This window comes from Bubalus bubalis, chromosome 3 (assembly GCF_019923935.1).
Source record: "Bubalus bubalis isolate 160015118507 breed Murrah chromosome 3, NDDB_SH_1, whole genome shotgun sequence".
In the NCBI taxonomy this organism is placed as follows: domain Eukaryota; kingdom Metazoa; phylum Chordata; class Mammalia; order Artiodactyla; family Bovidae; genus Bubalus; species Bubalus bubalis.
Window position 1 is genome coordinate 85,745,408 of NC_059159.1, and position 8,546 is coordinate 85,753,953.

Here is an 8,546-nt window from a genome sequence, read left to right on the forward strand (position 1 = left end):
CTTTAGAGGAGAGACTGCTACAAGTGTATGCAGGTGTCATACCCAAGTGAGAGTCTTTCTTGAACACAGGGCCATGAAGTCAATTTTATTGGTCAAAACACATAAACCTTAAACATGCATACTGCCAACTGTCCATGACAACAATGGCTACATTAATCCATATTCAAGACCATATAAGCACTTATATGTTCTCACTCATTGACCAAAACAGGATCTTATCCTTTTTTAGTTTTTGCCATTCTGACTGGTGACACATAGCATCTAGCAGCAACCATTAGTTTTCCTTTTCCTAATTGATGGCGGTTGTTATCAGTCATACTCCAGTCAGGAAAACAGAAAATTCCTTCCAGCCTTCTAGTCCACCCTTGGAACTGGTATGGGAAAGGAAACCAATCTGCAGGCAAAGGAGAAATGTACTGGAAGGAACTAGAGCCCCAGCATCACAGAGTAGAGTTGAGGAGAAGAGCTGTGGAGCTGAGACGTTGTTTCTAAGACCGCTGCACTAGGATAGGAGACAGCCTTTCCCCATCACATCCACTGGAAGCGCGGCTTCCCTGGGAATTTCTGATGCACACAGACGCACCCGCTGCTCCTGCACTGTGACTTTACTCACGTAAAGAAGGTCATGACTCATTTTCGGTCAAACTCCGTGATCTCCAGCTAGAAGACACACAGATTGCAAGGTCCTCAACCAGATCCCAGGCTCCACACTCACACTGCACTCCTGCCATCTGGCTGGTATCCAGTCTGAATTTCGTCTGTGACCAAGAAGTTTGTGGTTTTCTTGTGTTCAAAGCCCAGAACTGTCTTCTGTTCGAACTGATGAACTAGGTCATGACCTGCTCTAGTTTTCAGGCCTTTAAAAATCTATCTTGATGATGATGTCTTCCAAAGACGCATCCTGGAATTATATACCTAACTGCCTATTTCACAGTTGGTGTCTACTGAGCACACATTTTGGTGAAATCAAAAGCATTTTAATTGCAATTCTTTAAACAACTTATCCATATGAGAAGACATTTGAAAAAAGTTAATGAAACTCTCCAATGAAAAACTGACTAAAAAAAAAGCTTAATAGATGACCTTTGGTTAAAAGACATGAGAGGAAAAAAGGATTTTGTAAATTGAGATGAGTTATTCAAAGTAGTTACTGGGTCATAAGTTTGTCAAATATGGCTTTCACTCAGATGAAGAGAGATATACAAAGAAGTAATATTGAAAACATTACTGATGATTTTGCTTCCATTAAAGCCAGGAACTTAAAGTACTGTTGTGCCATAAGGAAAATATTTGAATTTGATGTGAGTTGAAGACTTATACATTTTAAACATTTTCCAACCAATTAACATTACAGGAGAAATTAACCATTTATATTAATGTTAAATGAAATAATTTTCCCTTTACCTAGGAGCTTCATTTTAAGTCTCAGTTTTGTCCCCAAGTCTTCCCACTGGAGGGTCCCAATATCTAGTAGATTCCCGTCCAGATTGTAGATACCTTTCCCCTTTCCCTGAATTACTCCTTTGCCCCATAAACAAGGGCTTCCCTTGTGGCTCAGCTGGTAAGGATCTGCCCGCAATGAGGGAGACCTGGGTTCAATCCCTGAGTTGTGAAGATCTCCTGGAGAAGGGAAAGGCTACCCACTTCAGTGTTCTGGCCTGGAGAATTCCATGGACTATACAGTCCATGGGGTCGCAATGAGTCAGACAGGACTGAACGACTTTCACTCACTCCAGAACAATCCTGAATCTGAAAACATACCACAACATGCTGTGATTTCCAGCCGTCAATCGCGGCATAAAAGGGCATCGGTGGAACTGCTCTGGTTAAAATCTTCTCCCAGGAAGGGGAGGATGAACGAAATGGTAGCTTATCTAGAATTTGGAGGTGCAGAAATCAAAGGCTCTGAGCGACGCGGCGCAAAGCTCGCCTGGGCAGTGGGGCCCGAAAAGGAAGTTTCCTCTCTGTTCCCATGGCCCCAAGCTCTCCCTAGGCCCCGGCGGCGCCTCGCTCCGGTCGCGGCTCCTGCCCACCGCGACCCGCGAGTTCTCCCCGTGGATCTGATGCCCCAGCTGGCAGCGCTGTACCCGGAGGCGGGTCCCGCTGGGTGGGCGATGCCGGTCTGTCAGTTACTGAGAGATCGGGCGCCCCCTCCCGGCCGCTGGGGCGCAGCAAAAGGTGTTTGTAGGGCTCTGAAGATTAATAGTACCGGACCTGAACTGTTTCACAGAGGCCCAGGTGAAGGGCTGAATTTCTGGACTCCTGGTATCCCTGCTGTTGGCAATGGGGAGGCTCTGCTCCATCCCTCACATTTCACCTGTTAGCATAGGTCGTTTTCTATTCTTTTTGTTATTTCCCAAATTCATATAATTTGGAAGCAAAAGTTTGTTGCTGAACCACGAAAGACACCAGGATTCCTGGCTTCCAGAGAAGAAGAATTCAATCCAGGGCCAGTGACGAGGCTTGACTGCTCAGAACTTTTGTGTAATAAAGTTTTATTAAAGTATAAAAGAGAGAAAGCTTCTGACATAGACATCAGAAGGGGGCAGAAAGAGTGCCCCGTGCTAGTCTTCAGCCAGATGTTATATAGCTACTGCTGCTGCTGCTGGTGCTAAGTCGCTTCAGTCGTGTCCGACTCTGTGCGACCCCAGAGATGGCAGCCCACCTGGCTCCCCGTCCCTGGGATTCTCCAGGCAAGAACACTGGAGTGGGTTGCCTCCAATGCAGAAAAGTGAAAAGTCAAAGTGAAGTCGCTGAGTCGTTTCCGACTGTCAGCAACCCCATGGACTGCAGCCTACCAGGCTCCTCCGTCCATGGGATTTTCCAGGCAAGAGTACTGGAGTGGGGTGCCATTGCGTTCTCCTATATAGCTACTAGCCACTAGCAGTCTGCTAATTAGAGAAAGGAAATGTCTCAAAACTCAGAGAATGGCACCAGGCCCCTCACCCAAACAGGCATGAGATATCATTGGCACCAGGTGAGTCATCTCTGGCCATAAAACGATTGACATGAATCTTGAAGAAAGGCAGATTTTCAAACAAATATACAGTTTCATTAACACAGATTAGGAGAACACTGTATGAGTATAACATACTGGTTTGTCAAGTTGGTTCTGAGCCTTTAGGTGGAACTGACTTGAACACAGAGTCTAGGGTAAATACACAGTACATTAACAGCTTAAGACAAACATTTCCATAAGAAAAATGCACTGGTTAGCTCAAGGTTTGGGAAAAGTTCAGTTCAGGTGGAACCAGGTGTCATTATGGCAACAAAGAAGTTTAAGAGAAACCTCTTTTTAAATGTGTATGGAGAAGGGGAACAAATCTAACACCAGTTTGTTTCCTCCTGCCGCTGAAGAGAGAGAAAGAAAGAGTCTGACACTTGCAGCCTGTTTCCTCTGTTTGGAAACCCCTGGCCTTCCTGTCTGTTACCCTCTCAAAAGCATTAAGTAGTTTTTTTACTTACATTCACAAAGCCATCAGCTTGGTGTTTTCTACAGAGGATTCACTGAAATGTTTGTAATCCAATCTCTTGCTGGGGTCATAACTCATAAGGATCTTGTCCATCATGTATCTCCAATTTATGGTGAGGATTCATTGAACAATCTATATGAATCATCTTAGACAGTTAAATATGATTATTTTATAATTATTAGAATTATTAATTTTGTCAATCACATTTACACTTTCAGTAAGAACTACTAGTTGATAATTTCATTTTGCTTCTTATACAAAATAATCAGACATGTTGTAAATCTCTCAGCTTATCTAGAATTGGAGGTAGATGTGAACTAATGGAAACAAGAGGTTTGTACCATCGAGGTATGAAATAACAAGGGTGCATCTTGTGTTAGAAATAAAATAGGAAATTAAGTGAGGGCTCAGCACATGCAGTGTGTGCAGGTGTGACGCTCTAGATAAGCAGTTTGGAATCTGACATACTAGGTTTTGAAAACTGGATTTGCCATTTCATTGTTAGATTATTTTATTCAAATAGAGTCTTAGCAGGAGGCTCTTCGAAACAAAAATATTACCTCGGTTTCAACTCTGTTGGAAGGAGTGCGTGAGCCCCTCACAAAGGCTAAGGAGTTTGTAGTTGTTGTCACTGTCATTTTTGATAAGCACTGATAGTCTGTGGAATTTGTCTGGCAGGTCCTTGGTAATCATGTCCACGGTAGTCTTGTAACATTTAATTAGTAATCAATTCAGGATGGATGTGCCATAAAAAGTGAGGGCAGCATCAGGGAATGTGTTCTTACTCCTCAATAATATCAAGAATGAAATAGATCCTAATGAATCCTTGCCATAAACACAATACCTTGGTATCTCCTTACTACCATGTTACAGACTGAATGTGTGTGTGTGTGTTCCCCAAATTCATATATTGAAACCGTACCCCTTGACTTCCATGATGGTCCAGTGGCCAGGACTCCATGCTCCCAAAGCAGAGAGCCTGAGCTGGATCTCTAGTCAGGAAACTAGGTTCTGCATGGCAAGCAAGACTTCCCATGGCTTAAGTAAAGATCCTGCACGAAGCAACCAAGATCCAAGATCCAGCATACATTGACTAAGACATGCTGCAGCCAAATAAACACATGAAATAAATATTTTAAAAATTCTTTAAAAGCCTGCAGAAACCCAACCCATTAATGTAATAGTATCAAGAGCTGGAATATTAGGGAGATCATTAGGGTTAGTAATCAATAAAATTCAGTTATTATTTTTAATGTCATAACTACTATTAGCTAGACTATGATTAGGATCTTTTGGAATCATTTACTTCCCTTTCATTCTAGTTGTTTCAAAGCATATTCTCTTTGCCCAAGTGGATTTATCACCTACACAGATGCTCAGCAAGGCTGGTCTCGGCGACCCTGCCAGAGAGGATTAGTGTTGGAGCAACTGGGGCTCTGATTGCCTGTCTCTTGTGAGCTGGTGAGTGTGACTTCTTCCTTCTCCGCTTATACTGACCACATTCTGATTAAAGAAAAGAAAAATTAGGTGGCTGGTCTTACAAACCTGATGGCAGTCAACAGATCAAGGACTTGAGCTTCTGTGAGAAGCAGCCCTTTCTGTAGCCTTTCTGTTCTTCATATTGGCCTCATCGTGTCCCTCTGCCTCAGACGTGTCCCCAGCTGTGCTGCACTGCAGCTTGCTAACTCAGAATACGTCACTGGGTCAGGGGAAAACCACTTCCCTTCTTTCATATTCGTGACGTTGAGACTTACTCTTGTTTTCTTGTTGCCCACAAAAAAACTGGGCAATTTTACTTTCTAGAAAAGTTTCAAACAGAAACAAAAAATTCTAACGTCTTAAAAGTGATAGAGATACAGCCCCTCTGGCTTTCTTTACTTCCCTTTGTTGTTCTCAAGTCATCATGAATTACAACCACAACAGGAGCAATCAGACAAATCTTGTCCAATAAGTCACTCAGTTTAGTTCAGTTCAGTCGCTCAGTCGTGTCTGTCTCTTTTTGCGACCCCATGAACTGTAGCACGCCAGGCCTCCCTGTCCATCACCAACTCCCAGAGCCTACCCAAAATTAGTCACTAAGTAAATATAAAAAGTTATATTCAATATAAAAAGTTATGTTCAATATAAATGAAAAATTACACTCAAGGAAAGAAGTTATTTCTCCTGATCTAGTAGGTTGGGTCTCACTCCCCTGCATTCTCAGAGGAACAGAGACAGAGGAACAGAGATGCCTGGTGGAATCAACTGCCTGAATGAACAACTGTAACTCATTAGATTCTGTGACATAAGCTTCCAATAAGAGACAACACCAATACTGAATCTCCATCCTCCAGCTCAGAAAGTTTGAGCAGAACAAGTGTCAAACAGTTAAAGTAAAAGAGTTGAATAATAAAAACTATACTTAGCAGGGTAGATATTATTTAATATACTAAAAGCAGAATAATTGCAGTTGGAAATTCCTCCACCAACTTGTACAAATGCATTTTGCTCTCAAGGACTGAGCTTTGCTGACACTTTGGACACCTGGGGAAACAGGTCAAAGAAGAGGAGGTCACCACTGAGAACTAGGGTCCTTCACACAAACACTGCAGGTGAGAGTTGATGGTTCAGGAAGACGATTTATTTTCACAAGTAAATGATCCCTCCACAGAAAGGAGATTTTTGAGTCCTCAGTATGTGGTGAGCCTGCCCTAAGGGAGGGACTCCAGCAGGTGAGCAAGGGGACTCTGTCACTCCAGAGGACAGGGGGTGGCTCCATGTGATCTCTCCTTTGTGAGTGAGGTGCTGCTGGGGAAATACAATTATCCTGGAATTAGAGTCTCCCCACCCATATCATCTAAGAAGAACCAGAATTCTCGGTGGGGGTAATGGCCCGGCCACCAAAGGACAATAGGTGTCCAGTATGAAAATGGTGGAAAGAAAGCATGATGTCTGTAATAGTCCTGACTTCGTGGTTCCCTGAAGCACAACCACATGGACCTGCAGGAACGTGTTCTAGAAGGAAAAGAAACATGGGAGTAGTTCATGGACTCATAATAATCAGCCTCTTCTCTAAATCAAACACTAAAGAAAACCCATCCTTTGTTTCAAACAGTTTCTTTGCTAGAGTGACCTGGTAAATCCCTGATAAACACAGAGCCTGCCTTCCTAAGTAAAGTAAGAAACAGAAATTGAGCCTAGGATCAGGGCCAAAAATGTGTTCATGGAACAGAGAAGAGCCACATTTACACATGAAAGAGAAAGAGTGATAATGTTTGTACTTAGAAACCTACATCATTTCTGATGTAAGACAAAGAAAGACCTTTCTCATTTTATTGATAAATATCCATTTGGATGGGTACATTCAAAGTTATTGGGAAATAGATAAAATTAATAGTTTAGATTGATGACAATTTCTTTTACCATATTCAGAATACATAACAGAAAACCAAAATAGGAAGTAAAAGTGTATAGAAATGATTAGAAAATGAAAATTACTGTGTTCCCTATTTAATGGCCTTGCTTAGAAAGCATGGCATCAGAGAATCTACCTCAAAGTTCCACCATACACCGTTTCAGCCAGCCCAGCAGCAGCCTCATCTTCCCCATGGCCTTCGTGCTCTCTACTGATGGCCCTGGTGCTGGTCAGCTATGGCCCGGGAGGATCCCTGTGCTGTGACCTGTCTCAGAACCACGTGCTGGTTGGCAGGAAGAACCTCAGGCTCCTGGACCAAATGAGGAGACTCTCCCCTCGCTTCTGTCTGCAGGACAGAAAAGACTTCGCTTTCCCCCAGGAGATGGTGGAGGGCAGCCAGCTCCACGAGGCCCAGGCCTTCTCTGTGCTCCACGAGATGCTCCAGCAGACCTTCAACCTCTTCCACACAGAGCGTTCCTCCGCTGCCTGGGACACCACCCTCCTGGAGCAGCTCCGCACTGGACACCATCAGCAGCTGGACGACCTGGACGCCTGCCTGGGGCAAGTGACGGGAGAGGAAAACTCTGCCCTGGGAAGGACAGGCCCCACTGGCTGTGAAGAGGTACTTCCAGGGAATCCATATTTACCTACAAGAGAAGGAATACAGCAACTGCGCCTGGGAAATCATCAGAGTGAAAATCATGAGATCCTTGTCTTCATCAACCAGCTTGCAAGAAAGGTTAAGAATGATGGATGGAGACCTGAACTCACCTTGACATGACTCTCACTGACTAAGATGCCCCATCATCTTTGCACACTCATCTGCAGCCATTTCAGAAGACTCTGATTTCTGCTTTAGCCACAAAATTTATTGAATTACTTTGGCCAATACTTTGTCAGTAGTAAATGAATATATATAAATTTTTTGGCTGCAGGTGCATCAGTTCCAAAGTGAAGACTGCCCTGATTTTATTGTTTGTTTGCTTATTTATTTTATTATACTTATTCTTTTATCTTTTCATATTTATTTTTACATATAAAATATTTTTGTTTACACTGTATTAAAATTTAACAAATACATTCACATTTTTATTTCATTAAATTTGTAATTTGTTTTATTTATTAAATATTATCAAGGTGAACTTCTTGAATTTTTTACCGTTTTATGTTTACTTGCTAGGTAAAGTCCGACTTTTTGTGACCCCATAGACTATAGCCCACCAGGCTCCTCTGTCCATGGGATGATCCAGGCAAGACTACTGGAGTATGTTGCCATTTCCAGGGGATCTTCCCAACCAAGGATGCAATCTGGAATCTGCATTTCAGGCAGATTCTTTACCTTCTGAGCCACAAGGGAAGACCCTTGTTTGAAAGAAATGAGAAAAAAGGGATTTTGTGAACTGAAATTTATTATTTACAATAGTTACTGGGTCATCAGTTCAGTTCAGTTCAGTCACTCAGTCGTGTCCGACTCATGACGACCCCATGAACTGTACCATGCCAGGCCTCCCTGTGCATCAACAATTCCCAGAGTCCACCCAAACTACTGTCCATTGAGTCGGTGATGCCATCCAGCCATCTCATCCTCTGTCGTCCCCTTCTCCTCCTGCCCTCAATCTTTCCCAGTATCAGGGTCTTTTCAAATGAGTTAGCTTTTCCCATCAGGTAGCCAAAATATT

At 43.0% G+C, this 8,546-nt stretch overlaps 1 pseudogene; it reads left to right on the top strand.

Moving 5' to 3' along the window:
- The first annotated feature begins 3,724 nt into the window (after positions 1-3,724).
- Positions 3,725-8,122, top strand: LOC123332781 (annotated as a pseudogene).
- The last annotated feature ends 424 nt before the right edge of the window (positions 8,123-8,546 follow it).